Here is a 24,079-nt window from a genome sequence, read left to right on the forward strand (position 1 = left end):
GCCAGAATACATGTGATATTGTCAACAAGGTGGAGAGAGTAAAGAACAAGTGAACTCTGTTATCTCCCACCTCTGGGCTGCTCCGAGATACGCTTGGTGCTTTACTGTCCCTATGACAACCCTGATATTCTGGGATTTGGAAATTCTTCTGCTATGCCCTCAACAGCAGCCACGGATTGAGAGGAGCAATGTCCAAAAGGGCCCCTGGGTTATGGCCACAGAGTCATATCCTTTTTCACTGCTATAAAAGCTCTGCAGACAAGTCTGTCAGGCAAAAACAAAAGGAAAAAACAACAAACTCAAAATCATTTCTCTCTGACTCTCCATGGGGGGTAGGGCATTAAGCCAGAATGCCCTACCTCAAAGGAAGTCAAGATTGGATCAGAACGTCTCCGAGAGACAGAAAGGGAGAGATGGTGCGAGGAGGTAGCGTAAAGGTTTTATCAGCATGAGTTTGGGATGGCCACATTACTCATAGGTCACTGTGCTTTCCAGCTGACTAGCGACAGATGAAATAAGGAAGACAACGGCCTCCGGATTTCCAGGTAGCAGCTGCAGCCAAGGCCGCTATTTCAGCTGCACTTTGAGCCTGGGATCTGTATGGCATTGCTGGGAAAGGGGCTGACTGCATGTAAGAGGTAACGCCCCATGCAATCCCACCACCACCACCAGGCAAGCTCTAGAAGAATGTTGAGACAATTTGTATTGTTAGAGGGGGGACAACTTCAAATCCTATGCATTTGTTTTTGCCTACATTTTGCACGCCTCCAGCATCTCCCAGTACTGAACTAGAACAAGAACTTCAGAAATCCCCTGTGGATGCTGTGCGCTAGCAATGGGTCTTGCTGGTGACAGTCCGCAGCCACTGCAGCAAAAACCAAGCAGAGCTCTTCACGCCCCATGGCAGCAGACACGATACCGAGATTTTGTTATGTAATGAATAGAGAACAGATATTATTCACTTAGACTGAAGTGATGCCATTCTGCCAGGTGCTGCACAATGAGTGAACAGTTTATCAGAAAGTGCCATCCGATCAGATACACACACAGAGCCTGACAGCTGAGTGGAGAATAATATTGGCGTTTCTGACATTTCTCAAATTAGCAAGAGCTCATAATGAAGCTTTTGTAAGATGTCTCTTTCAAGGATTCTTTGGATACCTCTCTTGCCAGGAATGGATGCACAGGAGGTAACTGCCCTCCTTCTCTCTGCTTAATTCTCTCACCTCGTACTACGTTGCTTGTTTCCTGCACTCAGAGATCTCCTACTTGTGTCTGAACTCTCTGAATACTCTCTTCAGCTACACACAAGAAGCCAGAGGCCTTGGTAACCTTCTACCCCAGTAGTTCTTTTCCTGCAGTCAGGAAATTCTCTCTCTATCTCTCTCTCTTTTTTTTTTTCTCCCTCTCTCTCTTTTTTTTTTTCTTTTATTGCAAAGAACTAGGGGAAATTCCCCTTCCAGTGTCTGGCTTTAGGCTGGGCTGTGATAGCAGTGATTGGTGACAGCAGGAGAAAAACAAAAAAAAAGTACCACTCACAACAGAAGTGTCTAATTTTGTATAAGGATTTATGTCAATATTTTGATAATCTAAGCAATTCCATACCCAAATTGATATTGAGATATCTAGACATCTATCAATATATACTTCAAGCAACTTCAGTAAGCTTCATCAGACGGCTGTGTGAATGCTTGTACATTTTTTTTTCACAAAGAACTCAAATGAGATAAATCTCTGAGACGTGATTTTCAGCAAATAGAAATGCATAAAGTTAATGTAATTCCTGGAATGCCAGTTTACACCTACAAAATACTTTCCCTGAGATACCTTGGCCCCCATGCCTCCTTCTCGCAAGCTGAGGGATCGGGTAGCAGAAGGGGGAAGGTTTCACTCCCTGCCTCCAGCTCTCTTCAGTGACTTGAGCTTGCACAAGGAACTGGAGGCTGTGGTCATCTTCTGCCCCAGCATTTTTTTTTCTTCATTTAGGAACCTGTCTTTTGCCTTTTTTTTTTTTTTAAATATAACAAACAAGGGAGTTCCCCCTTCCTTTGTCCAGCCTTGAGACAGAAGCCTGATCTGAGTTTTTAGCTAAAAAATATGAAAAGTCATCAGAGGGCTCCCAGGCTCCAGCAGGACAGGAGGGAGCTGGCTGCACAGGGATGCTCTCGCTGTTCGCCAGCACCCTCCTGCGCCCTGCACTGCTGCTCAGGCGCTCAGGCAGCGCGAGGAGCTCAGGCCATCAAGCTGTGGTGCTGTGCCTCGCAGCACGGCTCTGTCACTCCGTGCGCACGGCTTGTGTCATGCTGCTTACCGAGTGTGACAGAGCGGAGGAGAGAGACAGCATGGGAGGGAGGGGACGGGGCCGGCCCCAGCGCCGCTGGGAAAGCATCACCAGAGGTATCGGTCTCTGCAGGGCAGGGGAAACAGCTGAGGGCTGCAGCAAGGGATTAGAGAGAAACAGTACGTGGCTCCTCGAATATATTTTGCCGGGATACAGGAAAAAGAAAAAAGTATGAGACAGACAAACAAGAGACATAACTGTATTAGGGAAGAAGGGGGAAAAGGCACTGAAAATATAGTAATAAAGGAAGCCCATCAGTAGCAACAACTCAAGTAGAAAAGAGGGCTGATGGATAGCTGTGCTAGAATGAAGGAGGATAAACCAAGCCTTTTCAAAGCATTAAAAAAGAAAAATGCATTAAAAATACTAGTGAGAAAAAAAAAGCCAGAGAAAAAATAAAAAAGAGAGAGAGGATTTCTGTGAGCACAAGAAGAGAGGTCAGTACCCTGTGGTCATTTTCTAAGAAAGGGGGAAGCAGAAGTGAAGGAAAAAAACTAACTACAAAAGACTGCTTATAAACAAATGAGACATTGATTGTTGCTCTGTAATTTTTCTGAAAGTTTGCTATTAGCATATCTCCGATGATAAATGCCTTAATATGATGCCAGCTTCTGTAGGCAGAACTGCACAAATGCAGCAAATCGGTTCTGCCAGGCAGACAATGAAGTAACAGCAAATCCCTTCCCTCGTGCCACACGGCACCGCTGTGGTCCATGTGTGTCCTCTCTCCAGCACACCCCCTTGGAAAAAGCACAGGGCAGGGCGGTAGAGCAGGAGGACCTTTAGCGACACAGAGCTATGTGGCAGACACATACACAAACACAGACAGAGCTATGCTGGGCATGCAGAGCTCAAGTCAGACGACAGCTACACAGGTCAGCTTCTGACCAAGGCTCCTCAGTCTGCATCCGGCCCCAGTTACTCTTTTTTGTCACTTGGGAAACAATTTGCCTAGGCAGAAAACCGACCTGTGGATCATCCCTGCCAAAAGCACCAAAACTGCAGCTTGCCAAGGGTCTCCTCTGAATGGCAATGGCGTCTGTAACAAGACTGGGGGGGTAGGAGGAGCTTCAGGATCTGTTTGGTCTCCAAGTGAGCCCAAGCCAGTGCCCTGGGACAATGGCAACCTCCCACCATTCATTAATCCCACTAAGCCCGTGCCTCAGATCACCACTGACATGCAGGGTGATGGGGAGCCATGGCAGGGATGTGCAGGCCCAGCTCCGTGGAAGACGAGCAGGTGAGAACTGGGCAAAGCCCAAACGCAGGCTTCATTTTGCAGGCAGCAGCCAGGCCTTGCCCCTAGCTCCAGAGGGACGGAGCAGATGCCCTGCTCTGTGGGAGGGAAGCAATTCCAGTCCTGAGACTTAAGCCAAAACAATTTTGGTATGTAACCCCCTGCTTTGAATGACAGGAGGGACCATTTTCCACAGTGGCCTAATTTAAAAAGCAAAAATACATGGGTGATGGGGTTACAAGTTGTGTCTACTGACATGTTATCGAGCAGAGGAATAAAAGGAAACAGTCCTTAGGCATTACGCTGTGTACAGGCAAAATGCTTTTCTCACTTCCAGCCCACCAGTGGGGTTGTAGGATTGCCATCCATCACTTCAAAGGCAATAATCTGCCTATTGATCAGGGCCCCATTCTGGAAGGGACGGATTCAGAAGGACACTGGTGACCCTGAGAGTTGATTCTCTTGCAACAAAAGAGCCACGTGTAGTCCTCAGTGTATCAGTAAAATCCAGTTAGCTTCTGTGGTATCTCACCAACACAAGTGAGATGAGAGTCTGGCCCAAAATCCTCAAATCTGCAAACTGTCTTACTGTGCTGCTTCAGAGGCTGCTCAGGTAACACCCAGATCCTGCAGACTCTACCCCGACTTAACTCAGTGACTGTAATGGAAGTATTACCTTAATTTACGATGGCATCTTCACTAAGAGTGCTTCTGCACACATCTTATTTGCTAAAATAACAGATTTTGGTTAGGGCTTCTGCTTTGTTTTTGTTTTCCTGAGGGATAGGAAAGAAGATGTAGTTAAATGTTTTAACTAGAAAAAAAATCCCCATCCTCTTTCTAAAACCCCCAGTGCAGAGACACAGAACAGCCTTCTTTTGTCCCCAGAAGCCCCTTGCTCCATGCACCACACCGTTTCCACCCTTGCTTTAAGATTAGCTGTCGATATGAAGATTGACTGTGCTCTCCTTTAGGCCACACATTCTTTGGATTTGGTTATTATATCAAGGTGCATTCATGCTTCTAAATGGGCAGCTGTACTGTAAATGGAACACAAAGGAGCAAAATTCAGTCTGTTCCAGCACAGGTCCAAAGCCCAGGGACTCGGCTGTGATGCTGTAGTCTTTTGTTTCAAATGCAGATAGATAAACTACAGCCTTTTTTCCATGATGGTTATAATGCAGAATATGAAAAACTCTTGGGATGTTTTAAGCTGCAGGGTATTCTCCCAGAGTTCTGTCCAAGAATAATCTAGTAAAAATGTGGACAGAGAACCATCGACCTCTGCTTTCCCCCGAACATATGCAGCTCTGATCAGTCTGGTATTTCAAGAAAAACAAGGTCCTGAACCCTAATCCTCAGACACATAACAAAGCGCACTTCACAGCTGTGATGCACAGCTACTATCAGCTCCGAGGCCTGAGTGGGTCCCAAGACAATGCCTCCTTTATCACCCAGAGGACAAATATCTAGACAGCAATATTTTCTGCTTGAATGCTTCAAGCATCTCTCGCAACTCCTGACTGAAAGAGAAAACTGAGCTGAGAGTGTTTGCTGAGTGATTATTTTAATTTACTACTTGATGTAAATCTAAATGAACTGACATCCAGCTTGAGATGGACAGAAAACAATCATTGTGAAAAAAGAAAGAAGGCTAATATTACAATATCATTTGAGTAGCGCAGGTTTAGGCAACTTTAGCAGCGGCAATGTAATAGATAGTGAGGCCGGGTTTGCATTTCCTTTTCTTCACTCAATTACCATAATAAGTTCTGTAATTTTAGGGCTGTTTATTTATCAGGCGACAATAACAAAGACACTGAGAACACGGTGTCTGAATGCAACACTACAAAGCATCGCACTGCAAGCCCTCGCAAGCAGAAGGAGTGCCGGTGCTCCCACACCTGCTTACCCGAGCGTGTGTGTGTACACGTGTGTGCTCAGAAGCAACGTTATTCCCCTCCCTGTTAATTGTTAAAATGTCACACATCTTGCATTTGGCTTGAGGGAGAGTGAGGGAATGGGGTAATGAAAGGAAGAAAACTTCCTGGGGAAGTTCTCCAGTGCTTTCAAAACCTGTCAAGTCACTCTGCCGAGCTTTCTCGTATGAACAATAGATTTGGGACCTGGCCTGCCTGCACCAGGGAGTCTGTCACTGCTGCTCTCTGAGCTGGGCTTCCAACGTTTGATGGCTGTGCGGTGTCACAGAACAGCTGGAGGAGAGGCGCCCTGGCTGCGTGCATGAGACGGAGAAAAAAGCCAAACAAACAAAAAGCAAAAGCAGAGATTTCTTTGTGAGGCAGACACACACATCCGGGCTCTGCTGGAGCGAGACAGGTCACCTTGCAGCATGGCCTGCAGGGCCTTACACCACGAGAAACAGCTATTACTGCCCCACAGACCCCTCTCACTCCCAGACGAGGGCCATGTAGAAGGTGCACCCCACACGGTGCAACCTCCCAGTGTGCGTTCTCCCTCCGGTGGGGCTCAGCAGTGGGTCTGCCACCTCCTGCAGCTCCCAAAGGCAATTCTCCAGCAGGAGCCCACCTCCCTGGTGCCCTCCAGGCAGGGCACGCCATCGTGGCACCACCAGCTCATTGCTAGTTTTAGGGGAGTTTGTGTTTGGAGGACTAATCCACATGCATAGCTTCTTGCACACTGCCTTAAAAGTACGTACCTAATTTGAGACAAAGCTCAAAGGGTAACGTTCCATTTTGCATGTACCAAAGATCAATGGAAAAGCTTATAATTGAAAAAGGATAAAAGGAGTTGAGTAAAGATGAAACCTGATGGGTTTCTAAGAGTGCCATTCAACAGCCTAGAGGTTTGGGAAGAATCCCAAGCCCTCTTATTAACTGATTCGAACCACTACCTTAAAGAAATCTCTGCAGTTCCTTCTTAAATTCTACAGGAGACTCAAAAGCACATTGGAAATATTTTTACTCAGTACCATAAGATGTTTTTCATCAGAGTAACATGCCTCTTAACCCATAGCCATATATTCAATTAAATTGCATGGGCATATGTGTGTTTATTTACATAATGTGTAAATGTATAGCTGGGTATATATAAACAAAAGGCTTTCATAACACAGAGGAACACACATGGCGGTATAATTTGTGTATACGCACACTGTGTAACTGCAGCCGTTCATGTCAACACCATTCATCACCTGTATTCACCAAAATGGTGTCAGTACTGTTCTGCACGCTGCCTACAAGTTCACCACAATGATAATCTCCCTGCTCGATTAATTAAGGACAATTTAAATATTTTAAGTGAATTACATTAACATGACAAAACAGTAAAATTTAAATTGTGGAGCTGTGAAGAGAAAACCTGAGACAAAGTCCCTCTTTCAACACAGTCGCATAGAAAGATTTTCAAATCGACAGTATACATTATGCACAGCCCAACTGAGGACATTTTCTGTCAAGCACTTAACCAGAGACACAACAACGGCTCCAGTGTGAAAAAAGAAATATATGAGGGGACCGGACCTCACCAAGGGCAACCTTGACAAGCCCAAGCATGCACCTGGACCAGCATTTAAAATCTCTCTACCGTACAGAAGTTGTTCATCATGCAGTTCTGTCTACGTTATTGTGGGTTTGCAATGGACCTTCCTTAACTGCCCTTCTGTAAAAATATTATCAAACCTCCTAAAAAAAGTCTTTTGTAAGTGCCCCGGTTGAATATTGCTTCGATAAGAGGGTTACAAATACACGGCATGAAATCTTACAGATGAAAATTATTTTTTTGTTAGTTCGCTGGGGTTGCTTACAATGAATTTGAAATTTTACAGTCAGGATGTAGACAGCACTGAGATAACATTTTCCCTTCTAGGGACAAAATTCTGTAAGGAAGTTTTAAAGAAATGTAGCTTATATTTATAGCCTTACCATACAGCTACTACAGATCTAGCACTCTTTTCACTGATGAAGTGTCTGATTAACACATATCGTTATTGGGATTTGCAAATTAAAGGCTGGATCTTGCAACACTTATGTGAGTCAGCCTTAATCACACGAGTAGTCCCCAGTAGGAGTAAATGTTGTGGGATCGGGCCCTTCTGAAATGAGCAAAGCTTCATTAGCCCCTTCATGTGATTTTATAAATATGCATGCTGTAATGGAGTGTGATGAGGTGGGTACACACCAACTCACGATACTCGGAGGAGTACTGCCAGAGATCTTGAAGGCATTTGGGACTCGCACATTATGGTAAAAATCAGGTTACGGTAAGATCGGTTGATGCCATACTAAAAATAATAGCAAGGAGAGAGTGACTTCTCTGTTTCCCTCTGAATACTCCCTGATAATACAATAAAACACACTACAAATACTAGCACAGTAGGGTAGGCTAGTCACTTCTGTTGCTTCGCCCGTGCCAAGCACACCTACTCTCCGACTGGAAGAAGTTGCCAAATGGGGTCTGTACTCCTCAGCATCTGAGAAAAATACTATGGCAGTTGAGCTGTAAAAAATATCACCCTGACACTGCACCGTACGCTCATGTGGATTGTGGAGACACCCGAGACAGCTGCAAATGAGCTTCTCAGCAGGGCAAATGAGCCCCCCCGCAGCTCCGGACCACCTCGCCCGGCTGCTTTTGCCACCCGAGCTTGTGCAGGTGCCTCGGCGGTGCAGCACACGGTGCAGCGCAGCTCTGCCTGCGGGAGACCTGGGAGAGCAGCTCCTAGCGCCCGCCCCGTGCCAGGCTCAGCGAGGCTCAGCCAGTGATGCCATGCGGGGCTACTGGGAGACAATTCCTACATCACAAAGAGTGAGCTGGAAATGCCTGAAAACCAAAGGAATCGGTGAATTCTTCACGGCAGCTTTCGTTTCAGGAAGGTGGGCAATGAGCACCCCTCCCCACTAGAAGGGGCACTGCTTGCCCAGAAGAATTTATTCTGGGGTGCCAGCCCTTTAATCTACAGACCACACAGCATTTCCTGCTGGTAATTCTTAGCTGAAATTATAAAAACTATTGCAATTAGGCTATTCTAATCATTAAAATGTATTTCACTTTAAAGATTTAAGAGCAACTTTTTTTTATGAAAAAGAACACATAAAAACACTGAGATCCTTTGAATTCCTTCTCGTGCCACAGAATTTGAGCACAATTTATCTAGATAAGTTTTAATTATAGCCTTCTCAGAAAGACAGTGCTCTGTATAAATAAAAAGAAATATAATTGATAAATGTAGTCAGATGGTACCAGGTTGTTTAAATAGACCATTAAGCTCAAAATGTCTAAAGTTAAATTAGATTGTATTCTCTTTCACCTAGGGCTTTTGTAAGGCACAACCGGCATGTATAGTCTTGTCCACATTAATTTTTACTGCCACGGTCAAAAAGCAGCATAAGTCTGAAGCTTGTGTAGAATTTTCTGTCTTTATTTGACGTGATCATAGTAGATGAATTAGCTCCCTTGGTGCAGAGAGTGAAAGAAGGTTAGTTGAGGGAAATAAGGAATTTTCAGAGGAAAGAAAAAGTTTGAGGGAAACATATGGTTTAAATGCTCTAGCCTATTTCAGATCAAGCTGAGAGAGTTGAGATCTGTTGGTTCAGAGATCCAGTTCACTGCACATTCCTACTGTGCCTGCCTACTAATTGCATCCCATGTTTGTCAATCAAATATTTGCAATTAACAAAAATATTCCCTTAAGAGACATATAACAGAGGCTGCTAAGGATCCATTGCTTTGCTATTAGAGTTAGCTCCAGAAAAAAAAAAAAAAAGGTCTTTAAAAATATCTGCTGATGATGACACTGCCAGACACTTCCAGTCAAAACATTAACAAGCAGAATAGGTGGCATGGGGGCTTTTCAAAGGGATTTTTTTCAAAGAAGAAAAACTTTGATCTTAGTGTTTCTGACCCATCCTCCACCTCTGATTCTTCAATCTACAAGTACATATAGTGGTTTAATTTCACTCAGTGCATAACTTGCCTAGGGATAAAAGTTGATCTAGATTTTTTTTTATTTAACTCCAATTTAACTGATGCTCTAAAGCTGCCCTATCACTGCATAATGCACACTCACACAGGGTTTCTAAGCAGAAACTGAAGAAAGCAGACTAGAATAATAAGAAATGCACAAGGTTCAGAGGAAACATTAATTTGTAAATAGGTAGAAATGCCAGTAATTTGTTGGGAATTGAAGACATTCTGTATGCAACAGTGAAGCTTAGCAGCTGTGCACTGCTGTTTTATAAATCAATATTACATCTGAAGGTGGTGTTTGAATGCTTGTATCATTGTGGTTTGAGTCAAACAAAGTTCTGTGATAAGAAATGATCAAACAAAACAAACAAAATCCCTTCCCTGTCTCTTCGGATAAAGTCCAAACATAATTTCACAAGAGGGATAGAGCATTCAAATCATCCACTTTTTTATAATTGCATAAACCCCTCAGTCACAGGAAGATGATTGGATTGGTGATGGACTATTGTATTCTCAAAGACATGGATCATGCCAATGGAGAGCTCCTGCAAAATGATAATAGTGTGCGCGCTTTCTGCATGACCTAAGTGGTGAGCTTTAAACCCCATCCAAGCCAAAATGCAGCGGTCTGGTGTGAACATGACTGGGACCAGGGGACTCCAGCCTTCCACTTCCACCTCTAAAACTAATTCCTTCAGTGCCATGAGCAACCACTTAGCCTCATTGCTGCAGTTTCTCTGTCTAAATACAGAGGATAATATATAGCCAGCTGAAGAAAAGAGCTCGGGCTTAGGCCAAGTCTACCCAAGGAAAAATTTGCCAGCACACCTCGGCAGGTACAGCTTGATTAGCAGATTTGCCTTGTGTCGACGCAGCCTGCACCTGTGAACAGAATATTTTCCCTGTCATCTACCAATTCCCCTGTGCTAAATGAAGCAGAATCCCAGCAATGTTAGTGCTTTTCCCAATCCCAATCAAAAGTAATACAAAATACCGTATGCCCCCATGAGTGACATTGTTTCATTTTCTCAATGGCTGTACATAAGCATGACGTGTTCTGAAGATATAAAAGGGCTGCCTTTCCTTGCCATTAAATAAAAAAAAAATCTTTATAAAACATTCCCTTAATTTTCCCAAGTACTTGGGGGTGCAGTATTTGCAGAGAATGCTAAAACAGAATTTCTCCTAACCCACCACCGCCAGTTTCTGGAAGCTCAGGAAAGAGAGGGAGTTGGGAGAGCGGTGTCTGCAAAGAAATATCCTGAGAGACATCTGCTGGCCACTTTTACCATGCTGAGCTCCACTCGCTGCCTGCAGAGCATGCAAGTTCAACATTGGACTTTCTGAGTCAAGGGGCAACTTGACTTACTCCGAAAGGAAACGAATTCATCACTGCAACTGCCACGGTGCGGGCTGCGGAGAAGCAGGATAGCTGAGCAGCATCCCACACCAAGCTGGTGGGCACGTCTCCAGCCCAGTGACCAGCGACAGACTTCCCTGCCACCGCTGAATAAACAGGCTCTGAAGCTTGGCATTTGCATCCTGCAGCTGCCTGTGTCCCCCTCTGCGTGGCCACTCACGTTGGCTTCGCAACCGTGGCAGATAAAGGAGGATGGCAAAGCTGGGCAGCACAGATAGCGGCGAAAAGGAGACAGCCTAACTAGCTTTGAAATGGCTGGTGTTGGGGAGATTTGAAATTGCAGGCTTGCATCGAAAAGCCCCATTTGTAAACACTCAGCTCTCATTTTGCAGGGGGTTGTCAGATTACAGAATTTTATCATCAAGTTTGAGGTGGGAAAAGAAGAGGAGGAGATGAAGGAGGAGGGTATTTTTGTTCCTGTCCTTCATTTCCTGATAAGAAGACACTTTTGATCCAAGAGATTTTTTTTCTTTCTTCCTCCTCCCCCCCACCCCCCCTTTATTTTTATTTATTTTTATTTTTATTTTTATTTTTATTTTTATTTTTATTTTTATTTTTATTTTTATTTTTATTTTTATTTTTATTTTTATTTTTATTTTTATTTTTATTTTTATTTTTATTTTTATTTTTATTTTTATTTTTATTTATTTTTATTTTTTAATCTGGTAGCATAAATTTGTTTCACAAGATGCAGGTGTTTGAAATATTTAAGAAGTTCTCTGGTTTTGTATTCCTAGCCTCATTGATGAGAAAGCTTACGCATCATGACATGGTGAGTTGAAGCAATGATTAAAAGGCTATTGCATATGCTCTTCCCAGCTGAGTTGCTGTTCTCGTTGTTGTTTTTAGAGCACAGAGACAGTGTCTGCAACAGCTGCTAATAAGCTCTTATGCGACTCTGCTAACATCGTGATCTGATCACCCCACAAGTGCAGAGTGGGAGTTGAAGAACCTGGTCTCAGCAATTTGACAAAAACATCCTGACATATTTCAGCTACTGTGGAAAGTTTGTGACACTGCGAGGAAACTAAACTGTGTGCGGAAGGTTGAATAGGAACGTGGGGCTTGTGTTTGTGTGCACATGAGATTTAAAGCCATGGGCAAAGCAGGCACATGTGTGTTTTCAAAGGCACAAATGGGAATCAGACACACAACTTCCACCAGCTTTCAGTGGAAGAACTACCCTTTGTGCCTTTGAAATTCTCCCCCTTTATTTACCATACTTCAGCAAGAAACAATGCCAAATGACTATGAATGTTTTAAAATATATCGTAGCTGGAGAGATGCTGCTTTAGAATGCTAATCTGGAGGCACAGGATGAAATCACACCAGGACACTGATCTTTTTATTTCATGGATGTCCCAAGAAATCAACTTTTAATACCTCTTGCTCAGAGCTTCACATTTAGAGTGATCTAAAATTATAGCTTGAACTGACAATGGAATAATTAGCACAAGAAGACTAAATGCCCAATCTATTATAGCACATGGGCTCAATGGAGATTAAAATGGTGTGGATCAGAAGTACACTCCAGCTTTCAGGAACTCCACATCATTTTTCCACTCTTTTCCACCTTTAATGCAGTTTTTGCAAAATTAACTGTGGTACCATAGCTGGTCCTTAGCAATTGATTCATTTGCCTCCATAAATACCTTTCTGCTTCTAAGCAGACATTAGGCTGCAGAAGACAGAAGTGTGAGCCTAACAGCCAATAGCACAAGCAGAAAATACATCTTTTTTTTGGCCACTTTCGGTTTTGGGAACAGCGATGCAAATACTTCGGTTTGTAAACAATGGTTAAAGGCACAAAACAGACAGCTTAAGGTGAGCGCAGTTAAAGACCAGTTGAGGAACTGGTATTGGTCTACACTGTAGGATACAACTAACTGTTATTACTTCCAGGGCAAAGTGACTGGTGCTGAAGGGGTGGGTTATTATGTCTTAATGACTAACCCATGGGTTTCTCCCACGTAAAACCAAAATGCTTTGTTTCACTGGTAGAAGAGAAAAGAGGTTGATTCGTTTTAGATCAAGCAGATGAACCTGAACCCATGTGTGCACGTTGTGCAGAACCTGTTCAACTGCACAGGACACTTGCAGTCCTTGCATGACTTTTGTCTCCTACTTTTGGTAAATAAAATGGTAACTGCTCACTTCTTGTGTTAACAGTGTCATGCTGTCTGTGCAGGACGACTGTGAGCAAACAGTCTGAAGATGTTTTAGCAGTGCATATAGCTGCATATATTTTCCATAAATAGGAGTTTATTCTTTGGCAGACAAGCTAGCCTCTGAGTTGCAAAAACACATGGAATATAGTAAGAGCCGGGAAAAAGAAAACCAAGCAGAGAGACAATCTGTGATGCAGGAGAAATAAATAGACATCGAAAAGAAAGGGAGAGAGAAGAATGGGGGAAAAAGCTAAAAAGCAAAGGTGAAATAGAAAGAGGAAGAGATGGTAAGAGAAAAGGAGAAGTTCAGAAAAATACTGAAAACAACTTTTGTATGACAAAAATAAAAGGGTAAAAAGCAGAAGAGAAATCAGAAAACATTTTAACTATTTTTGAATTTGCTGCCACGGTGCGGTGCCAACGGTGCGGTGGGGGTCCTGCTCCAGCTGCCTCAGCCCTTATCCTGTGTCAAGTAGACTAGCAGCGCTTGATCAGCAATGGGGAATAGTGGTGACTCTTTTTTGTTAGTAATTGACGGGAAGTGCTGTTTGCCATTGTGTCAGTTCAGCACATCACCGACAGGCAGGCCGGCATCAGTGCCGGTGATAGAAACTCTGCGGAAAGGGTCTTGCTGTGAGCAGGGAAGAGTCAGCGACTCAATACAAATCTCTGAGGCTTGTTAGCAAGAGATCTAGGAGACAGCTTTTGCAGGCTTCTGGTACTACAGAGCAGTGGTTTATATGGCAGCTCTGAAGCCCCGTGCAACCACTCCCAAGTGCAGCAACAGACCCTGATGGTTTCCGCACGGCGGATGACTTGTTGAATGCAAACACTTTGTGAACACTTCACTGTGTGGCTCCTCTGTGTTCCTCAGTTGTGGAAACGGCACAAACCCAGCAGCACCCTTTTGCAGACCACACTGCAACATGAAGCTCTGGAGACCCAAGTGCCTTTTTATCCAACTGTCTTAAAAAACAGTTGCTTCCCAAGGCAATGAGACCAAACACTTTTTTTTATTTTTAATTAACCCTCCTTCAGAGTAACTGAAACTGACCTATTCATAAGTACCACTGCTGTTTTTTTTTTTTTCAAAGATGTAGAAGCAAAAAACTAAAAATAAAAACAAAAGTTTTAAAAGAGAGATGACAGCCAAACCGTGATGCTCAGGGAGATCAGCAACCATAAAGGGCAAATGTAGGTCTTTGCTTAGGGGAAAAGGAAATTCTTGACCATTACAAAGCGCCTAAAGCAGTGACAATATGGACTGGCTCTACCAATTCAAAGAGATGTAGCAATAAATAAATAAAGACAGGGAAAAAAATGGTCATAATTTTTGAGGGCTTTCTCTGATTTTAGAAAGTCCTGTTTAAGTGAGAAGAGATGAAAATGGCAACTCTCGCTTGAAAACAAAACCCTGAGCTCAACACCAAAGACCATCATGATCCCACTCTTCTGCCTGGCAGAGATGAACTCAGCATTAATTGATTTAGGACACACCTTTCTGAAGCTTGGTTATTCCCTTGGGCAACAACTTTACCTCACATTAATTTACAGTTCAACAGCAATTTTATGGATACTTGAACTTTTATTACTCTATAACCTATACATCCAGAGTTAAGCAGATTTTGCTAGCAGGATAAATGATCACTTAGCTGTAAAACGAGTCATTGGAATCGCCTTTCCACTACCCTACAGGCCAGACGGTAAGCGGCCAGTTCCCCTGACCGGTCAAGTCTCCTGTGCCCACGTTTGGGGCTGGGGGGACCCTGCCCCGTGGGCACCACCAACAGCCCAGCGGGTCCCAGTGCTCCCCACAGCACTGACCGTGACGCTGAGAGAGTCGGCAGCTTGTGGCACTCCTAGCAGCTAAAATTACCTTATCTTGTACCTTTGATTTTAAATAACCTGAAACAAAATGACTGGGGGGAGATATTTGATTTTGTTATTTCCATGAAGTCGTAAATTGCCCTCCACTTTTGGATTCCCTTAATGACTAATTATTTATTTTCAGAGCTCTGTATCTTACTGATACCCTTCCCCTACGGTGTGCTATCATCCTGCTCTCGGCTATTGCATCCGCATTGGTCACAGTGTCCCAGGCTACGTTAGCTTCTGGAATGTACCTTAATTCATGTTAAATACTGTCAGAGAAATCACACTATGGAAAGCAGAGCCACGCTAAAAATGATTACTATGGGTAAAATTATCAGTAGCTTATTATACTAGCATGGAATATTTATCCTACAATATTGATTTTATTACAGAAAAGTACTTTTACTATGTAACAGCTACTATAAAAACTGCTGCTTTGCACTGCTAGTTTAAAAATAGCATTAAAATATTTAAAATAAATGTGTGGCAAATTATTTTAGGATTGCACTAATGGCAAAATAAAATGCAGTAAAAAACGCCACTTTTCAAGAAAGAAAACAGAACAAAATATCAATATTGTCTTCGACAACATTTCGGTTTTAGATAAAATTCACCTTGAAATCTAGGCATCAATTTCTTTTAATAACATTTTTTTTTCAAATCTGCTAGTAACTTCACTGAAATCCAGTCTTTCTAAATCTGTACCACTTCAGAAAATGTAACTGAATGGAAAAAAAGTCTCTTTCTTCATCTTTAAATCCCATTTGCTGGGCACCAAAAATAATGCAATATGCACCTTGACTGAAAGTATGTGTCTGTGTGTGCACATGTCCTCCCCGTGGGATCCTTTTAAGAATGCCAGCTGCATACGTTCTGTCTGTACAAGATCACTTCTGTATGGAAGGGCCTGAAGATTTTCACTTGCAAGCTCTTTTAAAGAACTTGGGAGGTCTAGATGCAACAGTCAAAAGCAGGAAAGAGTTTGCACTTGAAGAAAATGGCTTTATGAAACCCTTCAAGTATTTAAGAATTAGAGCTATTAAATGCATGATCTATGACTTTTAAAGCTCTGATCTGCCTAATCTTTCTTCCATCCCTCTCCCCCAAAGGCATTAATAAAGCCCAAATTAAGCCATGCTAAATCCACATTTTCTATCTGAGTTTGATGTTTCAAAGGCTATGCAGTTCTACCTTTGTTTTGACATACAAAAATGTCACCTTTGCTTGGAAATGTGCATATTCGGCAATAAAAAGGGAAATAAAGACTTCCTGTAGACAACTTACATCGTAAGCTGTGTGCTACAGTCTGCCAGCAATCAACAGGGCAGATGTTAAACTCACCATCCCGTCTTAGAAGCTGTTCGTTCTTTAATCTAATTCCTTTCTTCCCCATGGGGCTTGCCTAAAACTGGAGGGCCACCATATCCATCAGCCACATTCTCTGAAAGGTATGATAACAAACTATCCTAGATTTGGAAGTACCCCAAATTGTCAAAAATAATTCTGTCTCTCAAGTAGCACCAGCTTTGGCTGTGCAGGCGGTGCATCATCAAGGGCTCCCTGCACTTTGGCTGTCATGGCAGCCCTGAGGTGCCTGTCCCCACCAGGTAGCTCTGCCCTCTGCCAGAACTGCTGCTCAGAATTGTGCCTTGATAAAAAGGCAAACTGCACAGGGAAATACTAATTTCTGCGTAACCAGCTGAATGCTCTTGGAAGAAACAGAGAGAAGAAACACAAGCCTTGCTTCAGAGATGACAGAGGAGCCGCAATCTTTAAGCTAAGTTCTTCTTTTGCTTCCTTTCAGACCCAAAGAATGACTTCTGTTCCTGAAACCTTTTTTTTTCTCTCTCTCTAGTTATTTTTGTTGATTTCTTAAATATTCTATTTTTCTTTACAACCCCTGCCATGATTATAGCCACAGAATATGAAGGCCAGAGCAGCATCTTACTATTCCCAACAAGATTACTATTAGAGAAGCATCTGAATATTTTGCAATCCTTTTTTTTTTTTTAACCTTCTACACACAGCTGGTGCCACTTCACCACCACTGCTTTTAGCTATTTCAACAGAAAGAAAAGATCATGAAATGGAGATTGTAGGGAGAGTCATTTCCAGGTGTGAATTCCCAGTGCCACCTTGGAAGAGAAGCCATCCAAGAAGCAAGAGGAACCATCCGACAGCAGATATAGATCCTGAGAGCTGACCCTTCCAGGGGGACGATTTTCACCTGAAGCTGGACACCCAAACCCGCTCTGCCCTCCCTGCCACACTGGATGCAGGGTCAGCTTCTGGAAGTCCACTTGAAGGGCGCAGCCCCAAACACTGCTGAACTGCACTGGAGAGTGTTAAATTGAATCTGGCCGGCCTGTGAATGGGAATTGGACATTTCTCCTCTTGCTATTAATTTATTCAGCAGAGGAAGGCATTTCATATACTGAGTTTTAGTGTCTGTTATTTGATGGTAATCGATTAATTTTTAACTATCTTTCAGCCCTCTGATGTTCTATAAATAGCCTAAGCTAATAGAGACATTTTTATACTAGGAATGCAGATCCTCCGTGAGGTTATTTGAAAGAAAAAAAGGAGTCTAGTATAGTATGTTTGTTCAATGTGTTATTAACTCAGAAAGGAAATTGAGCTATAGTGAACTATGTAGATCTGATTCTGACAGCTGCAAACAATTCATAGTGAAAATGACTCAGCCTAAATCACATTTTTTAATTTTTTTCTCCCCTACTTTCTTTCTCAGCCAGAAAAAGGGTTCGAAATGACCTTGAATTGAAAACCCTGGATCTGTCGTAGTGTTTTCATCCCTTACATCCCAAACTTCCTCACTGGTAAGCAAGTAGACAGGGAAAAACCCAAACAGCGAAACACCAGCCCTCTCCTCTTATTTCAATGTGAGCATCACGGATCCTGGAAAGGGAGGGGTAATGTGAATATAGATTCGACTCGCCCAGCAATTCCTTGTTAGAGCGCGCTCAGACCTTTGTCTCACTGCTGGGGTCCGAGGAGCTCAGGTGGGGGGAGCGCGTGGTGAGCACCCGAGGGAGCGGGGCCGCGGCTGTGGGCCGGGAGGCTCACGTCATGTTCCTCACTTGAGAAACAGAGGCTTCACCCTCGGCAGGGTGAAGGCTGAACTTCTCCCAGCATAGATTTCAGCCATGTTCCTCCAACGGCTTGCAGAGTAACCCGATTCTCTGTTGCCTCTCCCTTCATCTCCTTGCACTTCTCTGACAATTTTTGGTGTAGCTTTTTGTTTTGCTTTAAATCCTTCCCAGACAGCACTGTGGGTGATGTAAGTTGCTCTTCAGAAATTCAGTTTGGAGGGATGGGACAGACACAAACCCTCAGTTGTGGCAGCAAACTCAGAAATATTAGTGGCCTTTTTTTTTTTTTTTAATTTACATTTTCCCTGTTAGTTCACCCTGAGATCCCAACGGCATGATTTACTAATTAATTACTATTATTAGCTAATGGCAGTGAAAACTGAAATTACTGCCTGCCTTAAGCATAACAAAATTGACAATAAATCTGTAGTCTGTGAATCACTTTCTTGTACAGGTCTGTTAACCAAACACAGAGTGACGGCTGGCTTGATGCTTTCCAGAAAACCACCCGGCACGCAGGAATGTGACATCTTCACATTGCAAAGAGAGGGGCAAGCCAGCTAGGGGGTGAGCACTGGTTGTAGAGGGACACCACCGTGTTTGAAAGGGCTTTTACCTCTTTCCTTGGCCAAAACCCATAGGTAGTGGTTTAATGCAAGGGCTCCTGTGCCGGGCCCTCAGCCACCACAGCGGGTACAGGTGGTGGGAGGTGGGGATGGGGCAGAGCCAGGCCCATGTGTAGTTCCCTCCCTGGCTACTCTGCAGACCAGCACCACCTCCTGATGGCACAGGAACCCTGCCCTGCATAAGCAGCTCCTTGTGTGCTCCTTGCCCTCCAAAAATTCCCCCAAACACATGCATGGTATTGCCCTGGTGCAGCCTGGGCCTGCCGTTACAGCTCTTGGTGAGAATTAAGCTGCAGAAGATGTCCACTCCGAGAGCAGGTGTACGAGGCTGTGCGTATACATGCGGATGCCTATATAACAATTATTCTCTCTCCCAGTCTGAAACAGTGGGTGGTCACCGATGTTAGACCAAAATCAATAGGTAGAGAAGGAACTGTTTACAAAAGCATGACAATGACTAGGTCACTCACTCAACAAGGAAGTTAGCATTGTTACAAGAAGAAAACATTCAGAAGAGGGCTATAATTTAGTGCCTAGATACCACAGTGACTGGGAACTGCATAGACAGATTAGGCAAAATTAAATTTGTTTAGACAGACAAAACGTAAGAGTCAGATCAAAGAAATCAGCTTCAAAACAGCATAGGGAATGCTCTCCCACCCTCAAAAAGTATACAAAAGAAAGCAAAAACAAGAAGCTGCCAGCCAAAATTACCAATGCAGTTCCATTTAACAAAAAATCAATATTACAATAAGATGCCAGTAATGAAAGAAAAACCACAGCAGTATCTCAATAAAGATTACAAATTACAAGATTATAAATGGAGAGCCACAGTCATTTTGGACAGACAAATATGACCACAGTACAACCGGAGGCCAAATGATGGCTTAGGAGAAATGCCTGCAGCTTTCAAGAAAGCCAATGGGAGAAGCAAACATGCATCTAAGGGCAGGATTTGGCTCTAGGACTTGCACATGAATAATTGTGGCAGTGAGATACAGAATATCCCAGAAATAAAAGACCTGCTCATTAGAAACCCATCTAGCCAAACCCATGGGGAGATACTTAGGTAAAATCTCTGCCATTTGTTATTTTCAAGAATCTGGTGCCTGTCTTGAGTTATTTTAAGGCACCAAAACTGTGTTAATAATAATTTATCTTTCCTCCAAAAATCTGTTAATTAATTTACAGGCATTTGATAAATGAGATTCCCAATGCTCCAAAACCTGCTCCCGTGGATGCCGGTGGTGAGGGTTCCTCACTGTGATAATGCAGTATCCGTCTCACCAAACAGACAGTGAAACAGGGCAAAACACATGGCTGGTTTTGGAAACAAGAGAAAACACAGCTAAGGAATATTGAAGCGACCAGCTCAAGGTCTTGCAATGAGCCAGAAATAAGGAGAGGAACACTGGACTTTCTAGTTTGTAATTTGCCCATTTAACCCTCAGCCCATCTCAGCTCTTTTGCAAAAGCTTATTTAAACAAGACAAGTAATACTGAGAAAAAAGCACCCATACTCTCATTCCAGCACAACCCTACCATCACATCACCATCTAAATAAAATGCAGAATCTGCCATATAGACCTGAAATTCCTTTCTGTTTGTGCGGTACCACCCAAGCCCATGCTTAAGAGATGTTTGTTCATCCTTGTCCTCTTTATCCATTAGACACCCAACAATAGCTTCACTGGACAGAGCACTATCAGCACTTTTGTTTCTAAATAGGCAAGTTGGAAAAACAAACAAACAAAAAACAAATAAACAAACAAACAAAAAGTAAACTATATTAGAGGCTCCAGGTAGATACTAAATGGTGTCATGAGAGTGTATGGTGTACAAGAATAAATTGAATATGTAGATAACGCATCCAGAGGGAGGCAGAAGTGCAGGTTATGCCATCAGGGCTGCACAGACTTCAGTATAGTTGGGGATATCTGCTAGAGCTGGGAAAAGCAGCTTTAGCAACAGATCACAAAGAATGTAGAGACTGAAGCCAATAAACTGCAAGAAAACTAAAATCAAAATGATAGGTGAAAGAAATGCATGTATCTGCATTGTGAGAAGTCCATTGAATTGAGCAAATGATACTCCTCCTAGGGGAATGATTCATTACCATATGGAAAAGACATAGCCTATGATAAAGGATGGGGAAAAATCACTGAACAGCAGAATCTACCTACAGAAATTGAAAAAGAACATTCTTGTTCAATCATGGCAAAAGTACTTCAAAATTCCAACAGGCCTGACTAACATAGATAGGGAGGGAAGTGAAAAAAGCATGCCGAAATACGTGATACTGTGCCCACAAGTAAGGGTGAAGGTCGAATCACAGAAAATTTAAAATGCACCGAGAAACAAGCAGCATCAGCAAGAGCAGTGCCAGAAACTAACATTTTATTCATCTCTACTTCAGGACCAAAAGGGGGGGAAAAAAGAAATAGTGGAAGCCCTCCTTTCTTCGGGGCCTTGTCTCCATGCCACTGACCTACTTCAAGCACTCTGCGTGGAGAAAGGAGGAGACACGCTAATGCTCAAGGAAAAGGTCTTATACCACAACAATATTGTACTACAACAGTGCACACAGTCTGGCTGTTTGGGGATTTACAAGCCAAGCACACAAATAGACAGTAATGAGTTACTCACCAGAGGCTGTCAGCAAAGTTGCTAATTAGTACAAATGGTAGTACGTTTTGTAATACTGTCCCCTGCTTTAGTGGGAACTGTTCCAAGACCACCTAACCTGTATCTCACTGGATGAAAAAACGCACTCGCCTTAGTCCAGAGTCACATTTCTGAGGATTTTAAAGTATGAGACAAAATTGGGGTTATCATGGAAACTCAGGTGCAAACTTAACAGCCAGAACAAACTGACTCGCCAGTGTAGTGCCTGATGAGACACCCCACATGCAGAAAATAATTACTCCTCACTCTCATCATGAAAGACCTGATCCACTGATGTCAACAGAAGCCCTTCAATTGAATTTTGTAAGAACTGGGCCAAGTCCCCAGATTGTGTGTGCTGCTGCTGCTATGGATAGCATCACACCTTGAGTTACAGAATCTACAAAACTTATCAAAACCTTCTGTCAACCAGCAATTTTAATACCTCCATTACACAGAATGGGCGGATAAAACTACCAGAAAAGGCAATTAAATGGGATGTGTTTTTAATATTCTACCTTCAAACAGAGAAACATTTTATCTTCTCAGAATTTCAGAGGATCATGGTAACAAACTGCTGACATATTAAAGCCATTATTAAGAAACACGATGCTGAAAGGAAAATAAGAAGAATTACTGATTGGTTATTACAGCTTAAATATTTTTCTTATTTAAGAGTTGCAACGAAGTTGCACTCCTGTTACCTCTGCCAATGAATGCACTGAACAAACAGTACATCAAATTTCAGTCAGGTTTTCTGGCACTACTTCCTTCAAAAAGAACCAGGTTTTGAAACTGGTTCACCGCCTAGCCATTGAGAATGTAAGACTTACTCTATTAAAATATGTCTTTCTATCAGAAGAAATATTTTCTGTAATATTTTCTACAGTAAAAAGCACGAGGAAATTAAACTAGATCAAAAATATTTAATATGTATTAAAAAAACAATTTAGACAAGAAAGGTCAGTAATTGAAAGGTGTGATACCTACAATTGGAGCCAAGTTACAAAAAGGGTTAGGCAATTATGGCCAAGTTAAACAACACACAATTAGGGTTAACCTGGCTCTGCTGGTGTATATAAACCCACACATGAGGACTGTGGGGGGCTAAGACAGTTTCAGCAGTGTCTTATTTACCTTGGCCATTTGCATGCCTAACCCTTTCGCAGACTGGCTCTGTTTGTAGACATCACACCTTTTCAACCATTCTTTACACTTGGCATCTAAATGTTTGCCCCAAACATCATATTTTGTTTAGAAAAAATAATTCTCCCGTGCAGGAGAACAGAAAAGATGTCCTTCTGCATCAGTGAACGCGTGAACTCCTGCATGTCACAAATTCAAACCTCATCACCACGCTCTTACAGAGGATGAGAGCTAGGAAACGAGGAGGAGACTTAACCACCTGGAGATCCCCACCAAACCCACCTGGACTGGCCATCATGAAAGACTGCTGCTGTGGGACGGTGGCCGGGGGACATGATGGTGGTGGCTGTGGACAGGAATGGATGATAGGGTTGGCAACAAAATGGCTATCAACATATTTTCCAGCAGCTCAGATGTTTTGCTAGAAGAAGAAGCTCAGAAAAAATGTTTTCTTTCTACCAGAAATGTATCTACCTTGTCAAAAATGACTACATTTCAGTTCACCCCTCTCCAAGAAAATGGGTGTATTTTGTACAGGGGTGTCCTGTCCTATGATGTCTCACTACCACATTACTTCCCAGTTCTCTTCCACCAGCTCTGCGTCCCTGACAGAGCACACGCCATGCCGTGCCCTCCCCCGGCCCTCCAGAAGGGGATTTCACAAGTGCCTGGCCAGACACCTCCCTCGGCAGCTTGGAAGAGCCCCAGCACCTTCGCAAAGCCTGGCTGTGGGGTCAGGGTCTGAAACCTGCCCGGAGAGAAGAGCGAAGCACCAAGTTCCTTGTAGTAACCAGCAGTAACAGGTTGGGGTTTTTATTTTCCTTCCCCCGTTCAGTGATTTCAGTGCAACTCAAGCTCCTAAAACGCTTTTGTGGATCCAGGCCAAAACATATTCAGTAATAGATAGTGAAACAAATTATTTCATGTGCCAGTTCTGTAGGTTAATTCGCATAAGTGAGAAAACTGTTCTGATTGAAGGGCGGAGTGATTTTTAAAAAATTGATTCATACAGAAGTGTTAGCAGCCTTTTGCTTATACCCACAATTGGTGAACAGAATAGACTGAGTGGAAATGTTATTTCCAACTTCTCTGGTGTAAATAAAACCTCCTCTCTCTGACTCACGCTGTGAGTCATTTTTGTCTGTACGTATTTATGTCGAGGGGGGCTATAACTTTGTGCTCTGAGCATTCTTCTGGTGGAGAGCTTTTCCTGCCTCTGATTCTCTGCTGCTCTTGGTTTTTTTTGTGGACTTTTAAAATTTTTATCGCCCGTGATCTCCCTCTTGTTTACTGTAACCTCATCCCACTTGTTCAGCTTGCTGGCATGAGCAAAAAAAGACATGAAGTTATATAGCGGTTACAGTGTTGGCACGTTATAGGGAATTATACACGAAATGATAAAATAAGCATGAAAGGCTGCATTAAAGCAGCAACACCTAGGCAAATTTACACCTAGTGTGTACAATAACTGTAGGGCATCTTCAATTACTTCAGCTGAAGATGTCTGAACATTCCTTTTTTAAGGACCTTTCTGTTCACAGTTTTTTAC

Source organism: Anser brachyrhynchus, assembly GCF_964034855.1.
Source record: "Anser brachyrhynchus genome assembly, chromosome: 3".
NCBI classification, from domain to species: Eukaryota; Metazoa; Chordata; class Aves; order Anseriformes; family Anatidae; genus Anser; species Anser brachyrhynchus.